Raw genomic sequence first — 19732 nt, 5'->3', positions numbered from 1 at the left:
TGTCTGATCCAGGGCTGATCCTCCCTTTGAACCCAGACTCACCCGCCCGAATTCGGCCAAAGCTGCTGTGGGAGACAAATCCTGAGGTAGATGTTCTTTCTCCTAGCTTTTCTTTCTGGGTTTTGTGGGTTGGATTTCTTTTAAGAGGTTTGTTTCATGTGATAGATGGGGAAGAGATCAGGAGACTTTAGAACTGTGCTTGTCTTCTCTCTGCCATCTTGGCCAGAAGTTCCAGCCTCAGACATTTAATAATTACCTAGCTGTGTGGCCTTGGGCAAGCCACTTAACCCCATTGCCTTGCAAAAAACCTTTAAAAAATGCAATAAGAAAGAGGAAGATGAGGAAAGGCTTTGAGTAAGAGGTGGCTATTGGACTCACCCTGGAAAGTTAACGAGGATTGATTCTAAGATGTGGAGGTTAAGAAAAATGTATTCCTGATCTGGAGAAGGAGCTATTCAATGGCACCAGTGGAATGCTGAGTAGACAGATTTGACTAGAATGGAAGTCATATGAAATAAGAACAGAAAACTAAGTTCGTCAGATTGTGGAAGGTTTTAAATGCCAAGTTGTAGTTGTCTGCATTTTATTCCAGAAGTAATAGGGAACCATTGAAGGTTCTTGAATAGAGGAATGACATGATCTAATCTATGGACAATTACTTTGGCTATTATATGGAGGATGGATTAGAGAGGAGAGATGCTAGAAATAGGGAGCCCAATTAGGAAAGTACAGCAGTAATTCAGGCAAGAGGTGTTGATGGACTAAAGTAGGATAGTGTTTGTATTTATGGAGAGGAGACAGAGCTGAGAGAAATTGCATGGGTAGACCCAATGAGACTTGGCAACTGTTAGAGGGGGGTGGTGAGGGAGAAGGAAGATCTCAGAAAGGAAAGATCAGCATAGTGTGGATTTGAATCATCCCAAAAGTTTCATATAGGATTTGGAACTTGAGTTAGGCCATAAAAAAATACACACATATGTGTGTGTGTGTGTGTGTGTGTGTGTGTGTGTGTGTGTGTGTACACATAAATAAATATAGATAGGATTTAGATTAATGGCAAAAGCTAGGGAGGGCATTAGAAGCCAGAACTAGCCTGAGCAAAGGCAGGGAGAGGGCAATAAATATGGTGGACAGTACAGATTCCCATCTAGTTGCTATTTGTGAGTGCTTATAAGGGTCAGCAATTGATTCTACTCTTCCAGTCCTCTCCTAACCTGTTTGACACCAACATAGGTGTTCTGTGAATCTGCTAGGCACCATTCACTCCCTCTCCACCCCCCCTTCAAAAAAAATATGAATTTGCTCCAGACATTAGAAGGTCTGAATTATGGCTCTGAGGGAAGGAAATAATAGAGAAGTAGCCTGAAAAAATAGGAGGATCATTAGGACAGAGTAATATCATGGGAGGCAAGACATAAACAATTTTATTGCTTTTTATAGGGTTTATTAGACATATAATACTATTCCTTTTTTAAAGAAAATTTCATAAGGCACTAAGTAATTATGCATCCTTCTACAGAACAACAAAGGGAAAAAATCCACCCTAATGATTTCTTTTTGAAAACTTGTAATATTGGTCTAATTTTAAACTCTAGTCCACCCTTTCCCCTAGGAGGCTTATACTCTCATCATTCATTTTCAGAAATTTCTATAAGAGTCCTGCAGTCCTATAAGGGTCATTTAGGCAATAGTATTACCAGTGCATTGATGATTTCCAAACTAAGTCAGAGAACAATGGAGCTGGAGAACAATGGTATAGGAACATAAATATTAGCTGTACAGCTTCAGATATTCCCATTCATGGGATTTTGGTGGGCCCATGGGGGAGGCAATTGAGTCTTTATGAAAGGGTGGATGAGCAGGTAAGACTCCTATTCTCTGTTTGATAGAAGGGTTGAACTTGGAAAATCTCTTTCTTAAGTGGGGGGAATTAGAAGTGCTCTGATATGCTTGAGAAAAAGTTGGTTTTTTTTTAATGTTAGATGATATAGTCATAGCATCACAGATTCAGAGATTCAGAAATAGAAGGGACTTTAAAGATTTTAATGATCTCTAAATTAACAACTGTCTCATTTCAAAGGAAGGAAAACTGCAGTTCAGAGAAAAGAAATGCTTTCCTGAGGGTAACAGAAAGTTTGAGGCAGGATTTGATCCCAGGATCTTTCTGACTCTGAGTTGAATATTCTATACATTATGCCAAGTCTCTCTCTTTTAATCATCACCTCTAACTTCTCCCAAGGATGACCCCCACACAAGTCTGGAAAACATGCTATACTACTGCCCTGCTGTTCTCCAAAGCTACTCAGAATATTTTACTCTCTAATTGATGGTGGCACAGTGGACAGAATGCTGGGTCCAAAGCCAGGAATACTAATACTAATACTGATTCCTGAGTTCAAATCAGACCTCAGGTACTAAGAAACCCTGTAATCCTGGTTAAGTCACTTAACCCTATTTGCTCAGTTTCCTCATTTGTAAAATGAGTTGGAGAAGGAAATGACAAGCAACTGTAATATATTTGCCAAGATAATCCTAAATAAGATCACAAAGAATTGTATATGACTGAAAAATAACTTGGGCAAGTTATTTAATCCTGTTTGCCTCAGTCTCCTCAACTGTAAAATGAACTGGAAAAGGAAATGGCAAATCACTCTAGTCTCTTTGTCAATAAAACTTCAAATGGGAACATAAAAAATCAGACTCAACTGAAAAATAATTAAACAACAAAAGTAATGGTACTTTTTAGAGAATTAGGATAGGTTATAATGGATTATTCTTTTATCTTTTAGATTTTAGATCAGAAAGAGATCTAAAAGGTCACCTAATCCTCCCCTCTCTTCCGTTTTGTAGTTGAAAAAACTAAGATCCATAGTGGTGAAATTATTTGCATAAAATCATACCAGCAGTTGAGAGTAGAGATGTATTTGAATCCAGGACTTCGGACTCTAGATTCAGCTCTTTTCTCAATACATAAACCTGTCTCCAAAATGTTCTTGTTGTTTTATCCCTGAGTTGTTTCTGTGACATTTCTTGCACTTTACTTGGTCTGTTTATTCTACCTTAACTTGACAACTCTCATGCTAAGCAGATCATTGACTTCAGAATGAGAATGTAACCTCTTTGAGAGCAGGGACCATTTCATTTTTGTCTTTGAATCCCAAGCTCTTAGCGGTGTTAGGAACATAGTGGCGTGTATTTGATAAATCCTTGCAAGTTTTGACTGATTGATAACAAGAACAAGAGAGTTTGAATCAATTAATTTAAACTAGTCACACTTTGTAATAATTTTGCTTTAATGAATATAAATTATGAGAACAAGTTTTGCTTAATAGCAAGAAAGGATGTTTACTATATTTTCTTTGAATGTGACCAAATAATCATGTGAATAACCAGATGCCCATTTTCAGTAATTCAAAGTACAACTGAAGAAGAAATCTTAAGGAGGTGGGGGTGGGGAGACACTGAATCATCTCAGTCATGTCTGACTCTTTTTTCCCCTATTTTTTTAAAAAATAAAAATACTGGAGTGGTTTCCCAGATCATTTTATAGCAGGGAAAACTGATCCAAACAGGATCACACAGCTAGTGAGATCACACAGCTGACCACCCTTTCATTCATTCATTCATTCATCCCATGTTTGAACTTTAATTAACACAGAATGAACAGAGCTTTGCCCCTATATATTCACATCCATCATGTATGTGTTCTTTCTTCCCATGGCAATTACAGTCTCAGTACCTTACCTCACAAGGTTCCCATTACATGGTACACTTACTGCTACCATTATCTTATTGCCATAGAATCTTTTCTGGTCCCATCTACTCTTCTTGCCTCTTTGGGTACAAAGGGGAGACTAGAACATCTTTCAATGTTGCAGTCATTCACCAACTGTCCTTTGTAGCATTGCTGCTGTTTCTTCCCCCCCCCCTTTTTTTTACATTTCCAGTTACAGCTTTAATCCTCCCTTTACTAGATACATTTTCTTCTTTTAGCTACAGAAGCATCACATTCTCTGGCTTTTCCTCCTACTTGTCTAATCACTTCTTCTCTAGTTCCTTCATTGACTTCTCTCATCTTCTTGGTCCTTTGGCTCCCCAAAGGTCAGTCCTAGACCCTCTAATCCTGGCATTGTCATGTGTTTGACCTTTAGGAAAGCAGCTAGACCTCAGCTTCCTTATCTATAAAATGGGAATGGGGGGATGTCCCTTCCAACTTTATATCTATGACCCTATGATTCCATTAGAAACTCTGAGTTTTCATAGCAGAGAAAGGGTCTCAGAAATCCTGGGTGCCTTGAAGGAGGAATGAAGAAGCCAGTATGCGAAAGTACAAAATAAAGGAGAAATAATTTCATAAAGGCTCAACCCTAATGATCTCCATCTGCGGACACACACAACAGTTCATGTTGAATCTCCTTAAGATCTTGTGGCTTGTGGAGAGGGATTGCTAGAGGTCAAGAAAGAGAGAAGATCCTAAGTCTGGAGTTGGTCACCTAATCCAATCCCCTCATTTTACAGAAAAAAAGAAACTGAAATCAAGTTAGAAACCACAAGATCCTGGATCCTAGATCTGAAGCTGGAAGGGACCTCTGGAATAATCAGGTATGCTCCCTTCATTTCACAGATAAGTAAATTAAGGTCGAGAGATCTAGTGAATTGCTCAAAGTCACACAGCTTGTAAGGTAAGGAGCTGTGACTTGAGTCCAAGTCATGGTAAGAAGAAGGACAATAATATCATGTCCATTTTCAAATTATTTTCTTCCCAGAAAAACAAAATCAAAACCAAAAACCAAAAAACACCACCAAAACCTGCTTTCTTAAGAAAATTCCTTCTAATTTGGATTCTGTGGTACTTAAAATATTTTTCAAGTGAATCTTCCCACACACTGCTTCAATAGCAGGTTCACCCTTTCCTAGGACTTTATTAGGGGTGGAAATATACAAATATACAAAAATCAGACTTGCAGCAGACCAAGAAATCCTTTACTTCCTGGTCTGGTCAGTTGGTGACTTTGTCCAGATGGTCTATTTTGACCACTAGATGTCTCTCTCTGCCTGGGGGACACTCCAAGACACCAAGGGTCAACACGTGGGATGGCTAAAAAAACAACAAAGAATCCTAATCTCCAGCAACATCTTCCTCAGATGTTTGTACTGCAGAGGAAGTTTAGCACAGCCGGGATGTCAAAGAAAGCAAAATAAAATTAAATTAAATAAAACAAAACTACTCAGAATTGGAATCAGATTTCTTTTGTTCTGGGGGGAGGTTCTCATCAACAGGAATGAGCCTGTCTGGCATTCTGCACATCATGTTTGGTTTGATTCACTGATCTCATGAACACAGTATTGTTCTTCCCAAGGTCTGTTTGTATTAAGTTTCTCCCTTCGTCTGGCTTTTGCAGAAATGCAGCTTCGGGGTGAACTTGAGGACTCTTAGGGGCCTCTTGGAGAAAAAAGTCAGGAGGGTGGGAAGTTAAATTGCAGCACTGTCCCTTTTCTTCAAAGATGCTGGTACTAATTCTATTGAATTTCCTGTGCCTTTTGGACTTGGAAAGAGCCATGATGTTATTCCAAGTGTCAGAGAAGAGAAGGGAATACATTCCAGGAATGGGAATGATCTATGTGCAAATGCACATATGACATGTCCCTTCTCAGATCACAATCCCCTCCAACTTGGAGTAGACTTTATCCATTGTATGGATAACTTTTGAGGGGTGAGCCCCTTGGCATTCAACTAGGTTTGTCCTTGGATGGTGGTTGGTGCTGGGTCCATTGAACCCATGCTTGATGCCTTTCCTATTTGGTAGTATCTGCTTTCTTATTTGGTAGTATCTGCTGATCTACAGTCTTTGAGAATTCAGATCAGCAACAGCACAGGAAGACCTTAGGGGAGGTATCTATGAATATTACTGAAGTTTATATAAGTTTGTGTATGACTTATCTCCAGGTCTATATCCTGGAGGAATTTCTTAAAAATACTCACTTTTTTTTTTTTTTAGGTTTTTGCAAGGCAATGGGGTTAAGTGGCTTGCCCAAGGCCACACAGCTAGGTAATTATTGAATGTCAGAGGCCGGATTTGAACTCAGGCACTCCTGACTCCAAGGCCGGGTTCTATCCCTGCACCACCTAGCTGCTCCTAAAAGTATTCACTTCTTAAAAGTGGGTTTACATTGCCAATAGGATAAAAGAGGGTAGGGAGCAGACCTGTGATTTCAACTGTCAGGAACAATAACAACAATAGCCTTCATTTTTGTAGTTCTTTACAGATTGCAAGTACTTTGTATGCTATGTTATTTGATTATGACAGCCCTGAGGAAATTGAAGCTAAGAGAGGTTGACTTACAGCTAGTTAAGTGCTGAAAGCAGCATTTGAACTCAGATTTTTCTTACTCCACCTGTCAATTCAGACTGGCAACTTCTCTGTAGCTTGTGTGTGTGTGTGTGTATGTGTGTATGTGCAACATACACACATACACACACACACACACACACACACATATATATATATATATATATATATATATATATATACACACACATATAAATAGGGTTACCTACTAAGAAGTGGTATACTTTGTTCAGTCTGATACAAAATATAAAAGGCAAGATTTAAACAAAAGTTTGTTTCTGAGGCCAGTACTGCACACATTGAATTTTGGAGAGAAGTTCTAGAATAAGCTTTCTATAAAAACTCCAGTCTATCTCTCTAGTCTTATTTTACATTTTTCTCCCTTATATACTTTGTTCCAGACAAACTGAATCACCATCTGTTTCCCAGTTGCATCTTGTTTTCTCCCACTTTTACATATGGACATAGACCATTCTTATTCCTGGAATGTATTCCCTTCTCATCTCTGGCAGTTGGAACCCAGTTTCTTCAGGGCCTAGTTTAATCATCTCTCCTTCCTTGAAGCCTCTGTTTTCCCCATCTGAGAGATCTTTCACTTTCTCTATGTTGTCTAGTCTTTTCTTTTGCCTTTGTAACATGCTTGTCCATGGGCATGATTTAGAATAAAAATTGTTTAATAATTTCAATTGTATCTGACTTTTTGGGCACCATTTGGGGTTTTTTTTTGGTAAAGATGTTAGAGGGGTTTACCATTTCCTTACATAGCTCATTTTACAGATGAGGAAACTGAGGCAAATAGTATTAAGTGACTTGCCCAGGTCACACAACCAGTAAGTATCTGAGGTCAGAAGTTATGATGCCAAATGCCAACTTAAATAATGACTAAAATGACAGTCTAACAGACTCACAGATATATATGGTAAAACTTGTATCAACTGCCAGTATTAGATTTTGTTATTAATTGGCAAGTGTCAAACACCTGTGATTATTTCTTCATTCAATTGCTAAGAGCAAGGTGCCTACATTTGTGGTACCTCCTTTTTAACTTGCTGTCATTGGTCAGTTACAGTGCAAAGGGAGGTTGATGACCTTTTCTCCCTGGGCATTGAATTAAAAAATTAATTTCCTAGTTTTATAACCATTTCCTCAATCTATCAAATGCTAATTTAAATATCTGTGTCTTAGTACTAATCAATGCTATGTGTGGAGGGAATAGACTCTGACAGAGTACCGATGAAAATTCATTTCTTTGTCAATCATTTCAACCAGCACACTTAGTTCCAATCAAAGTGACCTTACAGATGTTACCTGTATGTGTCAATAGATAAAATGGCATTTCCTATCTCTTTATTTTTGTACAAATGATCCCCATTTCGGGAATGCACTCCCTCTTCTCTTCTGCCTTGTGGAATCCTTAGAGGTCTTTTAAGACTAACCTCAGGTGTCCCAGGTAAGCAAGTCCTTTCATGATCTCTTCAATGTTTAACAGCTCTCTCCCTCTTAAAATTACTTCCTATTTACTTAGTAGAGTATGTGCTCTCTCTCCTTAGGAAGTATATTATTATCATAGAACTACAGATTTAGAATGAGAAAGGATCTTAGAGACAGCTGACTCCAAACCTCTCCTTTTATCAACAAAGAACCTGAAGCCAGGAGAGGTTTCAGAATAAAACCCAACGTAATAGTCAGCATTTATATAGTGCTTTAGGGGTTGCAAACACTTTATAAGTAAATATTCTTATAAGCTACTATTAACCCCATTTTTCAATTGAGAAAAACTACACCAGGATTCTTAACTTGTCCAGAGCCACCTAGCTAGTGAGACCAAAGAGGAATTTGAAACAGGTAATCTGGTCTTTCTGTTAGCTGACTCAGTGCTCTTATCTATTACACCAAGTTGCCTCTCCTATGTAAGCTTTTTATGAACAAGAGAACTTTCATTTTTATCTTCACACAGCACCTGGGACATAGTATAAGTACTTAAATGTTTATGGAATTGCTGAATCAAATCATATCCTAAAATCCTTCATAGGCTCTTTACCAACCTTCCCAAATTCTGTTCTTATCATTAGACTATAAAACCTTAGTTAAGTTTACCCACCCTTGTCAAGTCCTGGCATTTGCTTAACTTTCATCCAATCTGGCAAAGTTTCTCCCAGTCATTTACAATATATCCCACTGAGTCTTATCTCACATTGTTCTTCATGCCTGAATAGCATACTGTACTCCAATCACTGAATATTATTTTCTTAAGGTCCTTTCTCTCTATCTGCCAAAATATCTCCTGGTATTATTCATACCTCCATAACAATAATTTTCTGACTAAACTGAGTATTTCACAAATGAATGCCTATTCATTAGTTCATGAAAATTATTTCCCATAAAAAAGTATGACTGTAAATATGAGGTTACCCAATAGTTATTAGCAAATAATCTCTGAATAATTTGCATCCAGTCACTTGTGTTTAATTTGACCTTTCCATTTTTACCTACTGGCATATTTAATTAACTGACTTAACTCTGTCTTTATTAGACTGATGTGATCACTAAGTACTCTTTAGTTTTCTACACTAGCTTTCATTTTTATGTGCCATTATATCTCTCATAGAGGATTGCACAATCACTTCAGTAAATGAATCGTTAACTTGAACTTGGGAAAGCAACAGTGGCTAGCATTAGCAACCATTTACTAATTTGCCAATCAAGGGGCATTCACTGATAGCTTATGCATTAGATTTTTGACCATATATATTTGTTCTTGCATCTCTCACAGGGTAGAAAATGAAACCTCTTTTCAATAGAAATGATTCTAATGATGGTAAAAATATGTGTCATAGTGTCAGAACCAGACTAAAATGGATAGGATAGAGGAAAAGAAATTAATTTGTAGGAAGGTCACTTTAGCTCAGGACTGAAGAACCCAGGGGTAGTGGTTGCTATTTATTTGTTTATTTGCTTAGTTGACAGTTTTGAATTATCTTCCTTCTTAAGGAACTAACCATTAAAAATAAATGGGAAAAAGATGGCATCAATGAAGGAAAAGCCAGCTGGCAATTCTCTCTTTAAATGTTTTAGCAACTATTGCCAGTTCTTCAGTCATTATAGCTATTTATTATCTTCTTGGGGAAAATTGAGATCTTGTCCAAATCTACTTGTGTCTTCCTCTGGGAAATGAGTTGTTGATGGGACAGCCCTGGGAAATCTATTCTCAATCCTACAGAACAGTATTTCCCATGTTTTGCAAGTGAGTAGCAAATCATCAGGGTCCTCCAATCTGGCCACCTATTTTATATTTACAGACCCATACTTTAGCTCAAGCCTTCTTAAGCTTTCTGTGCCATGGATAAATTGGACAGTATAGTGAAACTTCTGGACCCCTTCTTAAAATAATGTCTTTAAATACATCAAATAAAATACAAAGGCTTACAAAAGAAACTAGTTATATTGAATCACAATTTAAAAAATTATTTTTAAAGCTCATGAACTCCTAAAACTTCCTATTCTAGTTATTATCTAAGTAAAATTATTTTTTCATTTATCACATCGATCAGAGTTATAACTATGAATTTTTGCAGCTGGGGCACAGCAAGCACTGTGATATCATGCCCTCAGTTGAGGAGTAAAGACACTGTCCTTTGATGAAGAGTGATAACCTCAGAATACTTGTGCTTTTGGGCATGCCATTGGGCATCTTATAATTTTTGGCCAATTATCCTTGATCACCAGGTGTTTAACTTCTGTGCTGAAAGTTTGCAAATAAGTACTTTAAGATTCTTTCAAATTTAGAACCATGGACCATAGACCTGGTCAACCCACTCTGGCTTTGCCTTTTGATTTTTTTCTTGCTAAAAGGGATGGTGATACAAATCAAGCTATCTCATGGTTATCCAATTGGGAAAAGGAGCACTACAAATCCAAGATGGTAACCTTCATGTCCTCAGGACTCTAAGAAATTCTATTTTTGCCATTTCTCTTTCCATAAGGGTTTTTGTATATTTTCCTGGAGCTGGCTTCCCAATACTTACCTCCCTCTCTTGTCTGATTTTAAAAATGTCTTGTATGTAGTAAGTTTTTGGTAAATATTTTTAAAATTCAATTTCATTTGACTTTAGATAATAAGCTTGCTTTATGTTTACGGTTTTCATTCTCCCAGGATTGGTGTTGCTGCTGTTTATTCCTGTGACCCTGCCCTTTTGCTGAGAACCACAAATGGTCAGCCTATAGACATGAAGCCAACACAAATAAACCCAAGATGTTAGAAGACTTAATGAGTGACTTTTCTTAGTTAGTCAGCCTTTATGTAAAGCTCAGGACTGAGGACTAATAGAGGCATTCAGGTTTTATTAAGGGATAGCCAAATTTTATGATGAGAAAGCCCAGGGAACTTAGGAAACTTTCCAACCCTTATTGAAATGTAAGGATACATATTCTATATAGTAATAAATGCTTGCTGATTCATTGGTTGACTGGTCGATTCCCTGTGTTCTTGGGGTATATAGACCATTGGTGGAGATGTTTGGAACAAGAGGACCTTTCTAACTACCTCCTAGAATCCCCAATTACTCCTTGAGGTGGTTGTCTGCTCAGTCATTCCATTCCAGTAAGGACTGCCCTGCCCTGGGCCAGTAGACCAATGCAATATAAATACTATGTATTCAAAACCCAAGTTCTTTACCATTTTTTCAGACATTCTCTCCTTTGGGTATGTGTGGGGGAGGGGAGGGGAAAATCCTTGTTTCCTCACCAGGAAGTATTGAGGAATTCAATGTAGCAAGCTGTAAACAGATTGTTTAGGAGAAAACCAGTAGAGGTTCTTGAATAGTTTATTGGTGAGTCATCTGTCCAGTAATACACCCAATTCATAGAACAATCTATGTGTATGGAGAGAACTAATTACAGCCCCTTTTTCTTAAATGAGACATTAAACATAATTATTAAAAAGAAATGTGTATTTGTTCACTTGTATTCAGATGACTATTTTTTAATACCAATGCATTTTATACTAAAGCATTTATTAAGCAGCTACTGAATGTAAGGGGCTACAGATGCAAAAGTAAGACATGAAATATTCTTTATCCTAGAGGAACTTCCATTTTTCTGGAATAGCATGACATGTATTCAGATAATAATGCTAAACATTTATATAATCCTTCAAAGTTTGCAAAAAGTCTTAATAATTATTTACTTTGAGCATCTTGATAATCTCAAGAGGCTAACTTTATTATACTTGATTTTGTTCCCATTTTCTAGATGGGACTTCTGAGGCCAGAGGTAAAGAGTGTCCAAAATTTCAGAAATGGGGTAAGAACCATGGTCCTCCTGTCTACAAGTTCAGTTTTTCAATATCAGGTACTCTTTGTAAGTATATGTGCCTCATGGTCCACCCCGTCCCATTCTTTCTCCTCCATTTTGGGTAAGGGCCTGACCCAAAGAGATTCAATTGCTGTCTTTGGTTTGTTGTCCCACCACAGAGTTTTGCTCTAAGGAAAATTTAGAATGCCTCATCTGCTGACTGACTGGTCCTTTGCCAAATGTTCCCCCATAGTGCTGTTTGTAACACTTGTGGATAAAAGTAAGATTAATTCTAGATTATCTGAAATCATAAACACAAATCTTCAAAATGGGAATTGAATTCAAAAAAGGATGAATAAGTAGTAAACTCTGATCTCCCAAAAGAAACATTAAAGAAATAAAAATAATGGCAAAACTATCTGACTTCCATTATTCTGGTTCCTTTGACCCTCCTGAACTACTTGGACAATATGAGTGTACTGACTGCTCAAGAATGGTTCATTTGCCTACCAATTAAAATTTGGACTTCTTAGCTTGGTGTTCAGGACCCTTCACATGTTGGCTTCCATTTACATTTCAAGGCTTTATGACCTCTAGCCTCCAGTCAGACTAAATTATCCATCATCTTTTGTACCTGCCATTCCTTCTCCTTGGAATACCTTCTATCTATATATAATTTCCTATCTATCCTTTAAGGTTCAACACACAGGTTACCTCTTCCTTCTCTCATGAATCTAGCCAGAAGTGATTGTTCCCAACTTTCCACTTCTATAGATCTTTGTTCATTCTCACAGGGTGCTTAATCACTGTCTCATATTAATTAAATATCTAGTTATATTTTCCATTAATGAGATTCTGGGAACCAAATTTCTTTTAATAAAGTTATGGGTAATGAAGAAGTGGGGGATTAAAATCAATCTGATCTCTTTAAATCAGCAATGATGTGGAGGAGATGGTGAGAATAGTTTTAGATATAGGCTTTCTAAGGTAGATAAGGCACTTCCTTGATTCTATGTATTAGATAGCCATAGTGACTTAAAAAATTATTTAAGACAATGGAGTTAAGTGACTTGCCCAAGGTCACACAGCTAGGCAATTACTAAGTGTCTGAAGTTGGATTTGAACTCAGGTCCTCCTGCCTCTGGGGCCAGTGCTCTGTCCATTGTGGCTGCCCTACTATAGTGACTTTTGGGCACAGACAATTCATTAGTAATCGAGAAGGTGTAATACATACAGTTCCAGACCCGGAGACAGGAAGACTCATCTTCCTGTGTTCAAATCTAGTCTCCAACATTTATCAGTTGTGTGACCTTGGACAAATCACTTAATCTTGTTTATATCAATTTCTTTGTCTGTAAAATGATCTGGAGAAGGAACTGTCAAACCAGCGCAGTCTTTGCCAAGAAATCCCCAAATGGGGTCATAAAGATTTTGTGCTATCTGACTTGACCCTGTTTACCTCAGTTTCCTTATCTGTAAAAGGAGCCTTAAAAGAAAATAGCACTCCAGTATTTTTTTTTTTTTTGCCAAGAAAACCTCAAATTTGATCACAAAGATCTGGATAAAACTGGAATGACTGCACCACTACAAAAATTCATTAGTAAAGGGTCTGTGAGGTGACAGGTTTGGTAAAATTGCATTCTTCATTGTTTCAATCAGAGGACTCTGCAGAAAGAGGAAGAGACTCCTATTAAAGAAGTTAAGCAGGTTTGGCCTCCGGTTATCTAAGAACAAATAATATACCTAACATACTTGTTCTTGACATACTCTGTATTTTTTTTGGTCAGATCCCTCTCCCAGCAGTTCATCAATCAGATGTGCATCAGAAAAGTGCAAATAAAGTTGGGGGGGGGGTGGAGTGAGGTTTGTGGAAGAAGGTCATTTGTCAATAAGGGGAGGGAGGGAGGGAATATTTGCCTGGAGCAGATTTGTGCCTTTTTGCCCCAAAGTAGTTCAGGTTTTCTTCCTCTGTTCATTTCCCTTTCCCCAAGTTCAGAAACCTGTTCTAGTTTTGAACTTCTTCCTCTTTTAAAAAATGTTATTGATTCTAAGGGGAGGGAAAAGGCTCACAGAGAATTCTTTCTCTCTTCCTTCTCAAAGGGGTGTGTCCTGGTTCTGTCTGCCTGGAATTACAGAATAATATATCAGAAAGTACAAATAACCCAGCAGGAGTATGCATGCCAGGTAATTGCTTAGATTAGATCCTTTTTAAAAAAATTTACCCTAGAAAAGCATAAATTGTGACTACACAGGAGTTATGTTGGAATCAAGGTTTCTTTTGGCTGCTCCCTGAAAAGAGGCACCCAAAGGTAAGCTAAACCATGCCCAATTGGCCCTTCAGTCTCCTATGGCTCCAAGTGGGCAGTGATAGCATCTTATTTGATATTGTGCATTCCTTAGTAACCTGTATGTGATAGGTACTTCATTAGCGTTATTCAATTTGTTGACTGAGTAAGTGAAACGAAGGAAGGCAGTTATTTTAAATTGTTCTGATTTTCTCTGGGATTTATAAAGACAGAGCACAGAGGTGAAAATTTAGTTCTCACTGAGGTTGAGGAATGAAGATACAGGCAATGTAGTTATTATTGATTCTTTATAAGTCTGAGAAGAGAGAATTAAAAAGATGGAATGAGAACAGGTGCCAAACCTAGTTAGCTGGTCATGGGTAAGCCTCTCCAATAGGCTGTTCAGAATCTGCCTCTTAACCCCCAACTTCGAATTTTAATGGAACTGTTCCAACTCTTACATTTTGTGAATGAAGAAACTATGATCCAGAATAGGGTTGTAACTTGTTCAAGGTAATTCTGTTAGTAAATGACAGAGCCAGGATTCGTGGACATGCTCTTTGATTCCAAATTCAATATTTTTCCCCCTACTACAGTTTCTGAGACATTGTATTGAATTGTATAGCATTATGTTATATGTAACAATGTATATATATTTGTGTCTATACATATCTATATATTTATGTACATTTATCACTGTTGATCTCATATACCTCCATGCTTGCTTTTTGGGGATTAGTTAATCTAGTTAATAAATGAAATTCTATCAAAGTGAGGTAACTATACAGTTTATTGGATAGAGTGCTCAACTGAAGATAAGAAAACCTGAATTCACTTATTACTAATGTGACCCTTGACAAATCACTTATTCTCTTTCTCAGTTTTCAAAACTGTAAAATATAGAATAATAGCATTCACTTCCTAGAATTTTGGGGTGAAAGAAATGCGAAAACATTTATAAAGAAGTATTATTAGCTATGTTATTATCAATCCAGGTGTCTTGGTAGAAGTGCTTTCCATAACAGAAATTCCCTATGCTGATGAGATTATAGATCCAGATATGTGTGTATATGTATGTATGTATATATATATATATATATATATAAAATATATGTGTGTGTTTATGTTCTATATAAAGTACATAAAATATCTCTGTATGTGTGTAAATGTATACATTTTGTTGTTTTTTGGTCATTTTAGTTATGTCCAATTCTTCATGACCTCAGTCGGAGTTTTTTTGGCTAAGATACTAGAGTGGTTTGCCATTTCCTTCTCCAACTTATTTTACAGATGAGGAATCTAAGGCAAACAGGATGAAGTGATTTTCCCAGGGTCACACAACTCATAAGTGTCTAAGGCTAGATTTGAACTAAGGAAAATGAGTCTTTCTGACTCCAAGGAAAATGAGTCCTTCTGATTCCAAGTCCAGTGATCTATCCTTTGCTCCATCTGACCACCCAGATTTATATGTATGGACCTAAATTTCTCTTAGTATGTATATTTATATTTTTAAGCTATTGTCTGGACCAATCCTATGATTTCATTAGTGTAAGGAATTCTAAGTTAGGAAACTCCAATTAATACAGATTGGCACCTCCTCTGTAGCTTGAGTCTAAAAGTTGATTTGCTCAAGGTCAAACAGTCATTGTGCCCCCTGACTCTATTAACTACCCTCTGCTAATCTTCCCACCATAGCTAATCTTTCTTTTTTTTAAAAAAATATTTTATTTGTTTTTCCAACTACATGCAATGGTAGGTTTTACCAATTATTTTTTCTGTAAGGTTTTGAGTTTTACAATTTTTCTCTCTCCTTCCCTTCTCTCCCCCCCCTGACAGAAAGCAATAAAATATAGGCTCTATATTTATTACCATTCATAGCTAATCTCTCTGTTTCCTCAATCCCATTTCCTCTTTTCTCTTATAGGATTCATTCTTCATTTGCATCTTCTGTTTTTCCTTTCCCATTTGTTCCTTATCCTCTCTCTACTGACTTCCAGTTTTCACCATTCCCTTCAATCTTCTCTTGACTTTGTTACCACTGTAAACTACTGTCCCATGTTCCTTTTTCTTTTTACCACCAGATTTTTTAAAAGCATAATTTATAATCTCTTATTATTTATTCATTCCTCAACCTATTATTATCACTTCTCAATCTCTTTTCTCTTTTGCTACAATAGAGATGTACATTCCCATTCAGGTCTTCAGTCATTTTGATATTCATGAATCTTTTCTTAGCTTGACTTCTTTGTAGCATTAGACCCTGATGTGGACCCCATAATCCCTCCTTCCTTGATACCACTCTCCAGTTTTTTCCTGCTTTTCTAAAGTTATTCCTGCCTCTTTTTTTCTCTCTCTCATCTTTTTTAAACACTGGCATTCCCTCAAGCTCATTGAACCTTTCCTTTTCTCTCTATATTTTTCTTCCTGGGCAGTCTCATACACACTATCCCAATTCTACATCTTACTCCCAAACACCTCCCTATAAAGATTCATCCTTGAATTTCCAGTTGCCACTCATGATTATTTGACTTTTCTAGTGTCACACAGCTAATCCTAAAGTAGGATTTGAACTCAACTCTTTCTCATTCCAACTAGTGCTCTCTCCACTGGGCCACTTATCTTACCATTACCATTATGGTAATGATAATAATAATAGCATTACATAGTGCTTTAAGGTTTATAAAGCACTTTACAAATATTATCTCATTTGATTCTCACTCTGAGATGGAGTGGTTTATCATTCCCATTTGCCTCAATTTCTTTCTCTGTAAAAGGGGGGTTTTAATGGTACCTACTTCCTAGAGTTGTACTGAGGATGAAATGAAGTATATAAAGCACTTAGCATAGGGTTTAACATATAGTAATCACTAGATAAATATTTTTTAATCATTTTCAGTCATATCCAGATCTTTATGATCCCATTTGGTGTTGATTGACTCTTGTTATTCAGTCATTTTTTCAGTCATATCTGATTCTTTATGACCCCATTGAAGTTTTCTTGACAAAGATACTAAAATATCACTTCTTGAGCATATTTCATAGATGAGGAAACTGAGGCAAAGAGGGTTACGTGACTTTCCCAGAGTCACAAAGGTAGAAAGTTTCTGAGACCAGAACTGAACTCAGGAAGACCAGTGTTCCTGACTCTAGGCCTGATGCTCTATCTACTGTGTCACTTAGTTTCCCCACATAAATGTTAGCCCTTATTATTATTATTAATTGTAGGGGGTTTACATGAGGAGATTAGAGTAAATTTTTGCTGACTTCATGGTATAGCTTAGAAGTTGCTTTGTATCCAAATATCTTATATAATCAATTGATTTGTCATTAGATAATAGAAATATAGTTGAAAAGAAGAGCAGCAGTCACCTGATCCTCTCATTTAACTGATGAAGGCACAAGTTCTAACTTAGGGTCACACAGGTAATAAGAACTTCACCTGACCAGAACTAGCATTCTGTACCATTCTCACAAAATTTGGATGCAGAAAATGGAATGTGTTTGAATAAATCACAGAATGTTAAAACTATGAGTTGGTTTAGAGACCACCTCATCCAAACTCCTTATTTCATAATTGGAATAATGAGGCCTGAAGAAGTGTCTTACCCAAGGTCACAGAACCATAAGTGGCAGAGGGGAGATGTTAAGTGAAAGCTTCCATTTCAAGTTGTCTGTTCTTTGCACTTAAGCATGCTGAACTTTCCATGTGTCTGGATTATGGATAAGCAAATAGAATTTACAGTAAATATGAGATATGCTTATCCCTACAGGTATCTTTTGCTTAATGGAATAGTAAAGTTTGCCAGAAACTAGATTTGTACAAAGCAGATATTATCTTCCTCTCTGTTTTTTTCCCCAATGTGACTACTATTTTTGTTTGCGTTTTACTCAGTATTATGGTAGCAGGGATTTCACTATGTGATACTGGAAACATGAGGCTTTAGGGTTCTTGGTTCAAGTCCTGATCCTTCTAATTGCTGACTTTGTGACCTTGGACAAGTCATTTCTCTTTAACTGTACCTTAATTTCCTTTTCTGTAAAATGCAAAGTTTGGAAATATTGATCTCTTAAGTTTCTTCTAGCTCTAAATCTAGGTACCTATGAATTTTTAGACTATAGGTTAGAAGGTGGGCTAAATATTTAGGAGGGAAAACAGATTTTCACAACAAATTTCACTGTTATGAACTATGTTTCTTTGCATATGTACACGGATATGTCTCCCTGTCTCTAGCAGAGCAAGTTAGGTGATGCAGGAGATAAAGTGATGAACTGAATCAGGAAGACTCATATTCTTGAGTTCAAATCTGATCCCCAAATATATACTAGCTGTGTGACCCTGAGCAAGTCACTTAGCCCTATTTGCCTCATTTTCCTCATCTATAAAATGAGCTGGAGAAGGAAATGGTAAACCACACTAGGGTTACAAAGAGTCAGACATAACTTAAAATGATTGAGCAACATGTCTTTATGTCTCTACCTGTCTATCAATCATGTACCATCCTTCTACATTGCTGAACCAATCAAGTGAGAAAGGCAACCTTTTGTAGAAGAAAGAACAGATACGATGACACATTGGTGGGACCTACACAGACTGAGACTTAGATACTTAAATACCAAACGGTTCCAATTCTAATTTGACAGAGAGTAGTTTAAGAGTTTAGGTTTGTATTATAAACAAAAGATAAAGATTGTTTATAATGTAAAAAGAAACTAAAGTTGATGGGATGTTGGACATGAAAGCCCTAGGCCAATGCAAAAATGAAACTGAGAAATATGATTTCTATTTGCGTGTATCTGATAGCAAAGATCATTTGATTAAAGAAGCATGGTCTCTGAGTTCTTTGAAGGCAACAATTGTGTGTTGTATTTTCATCACCTAGCATGCTGCCTTGTACACAGTATACACTTAAAAAAATGCTTACCAAACTTCTAAAGTCATTATACATGAAGATATCATCAGTGACCCTTAACTAACAAGACACACACTTTTGCTCCACCATTTATAAAGATGATTTCATGCTGATTCATCCACACAATGCTGCATGATCCTCATTGGCAAGACAAAAAATTGACTGTGGTGAGAGGTGGCCCACAGCTGTAATTCTAGTCACTAGGAAGGTTATGGATTTCAAGCCCAGGGGTTCTGAGCTATTGGGTGTCTGTATGCAATATTTGGTATTATTTAAACTCCAAGATACTTGGGGGCTATCAAGTTGTCTAAAGAGGAGTGAAGTTGACCAGGTCAGAAATGACAAGGCCAAAGCTCTCATGATAATCAATAGTGAGATTTGGTTCATGACAGTCCTCCAAACTTCCATCTTGGATGAGATGAGGAGATCCAATCTTGAAAAAGGAAAAAAAAAAGGTGGAGTATCTTGCAAGTTGTCTGTATTCCTTAACTGAGTATTGAATGAATGAAAATATTAGAATTGGCAGGAAGTTAAACTGGTTAAAATTGAGATAGAATTGGCTTAAACCTGAGGTTATAACATCTGTTAGTGTACCTGGTAACTTAAGGGAAGCTCTGAAAATTGTTCTTTCATTCCTTTCCCAATTTTCACTTGGTGGGAGTTATGGCAACATTCTAAGGATTAATGGGTGACTTGCTGTCAGATCATAGGGATAAAATAGGGAAGACATAGAATGTTTGAAAGAAAGGACTCAAGGTAACCATGGTAAGAGGAGATATTTTGAAATAACGGTACAAACAGAATATTATGAAATGGTTGGAAATATACAATGTGGAGGTCTTTATAAATATATAGTAATTTGGGGCTAGATGGTCTGATGACTACATATATTAAA

At 37.0% G+C, this 19732-nt stretch overlaps 1 protein-coding gene across 10 annotated transcripts in view; it reads left to right on the top strand.

Annotated features, from left to right (window-relative positions):
- ADGRF1 (adhesion G protein-coupled receptor F1) overlaps positions 1–19732 on the top strand; it is a 344581-nt gene that overhangs the window by 255425 nt on the left and 69424 nt on the right. For 4 of the 10 annotated variants that reach the window (XM_074237137.1, XM_074237133.1, XM_074237136.1 and 1 more), the window contains exon 1: positions 13624–13951. The gene's annotated coding sequence lies outside the window, so the exon portion shown is untranslated. Of the gene's footprint in view, positions 1–4518; positions 4603–13623; positions 13952–19732 lie in introns of those variants that run through there. The other 6 variants (XM_074237130.1, XM_074237129.1, XM_074237132.1 and 3 more) reach the window with 2 other exon arrangements.

This window comes from Macrotis lagotis, chromosome 5 (genome assembly GCF_037893015.1).
Source record: "Macrotis lagotis isolate mMagLag1 chromosome 5, bilby.v1.9.chrom.fasta, whole genome shotgun sequence".
NCBI classification, from domain to species: Eukaryota; Metazoa; Chordata; class Mammalia; order Peramelemorphia; family Peramelidae; genus Macrotis; species Macrotis lagotis.
Note: the sequence above shows the minus strand (reverse complement) of the source record. Positions and strands in the feature narration are given on the sequence as shown.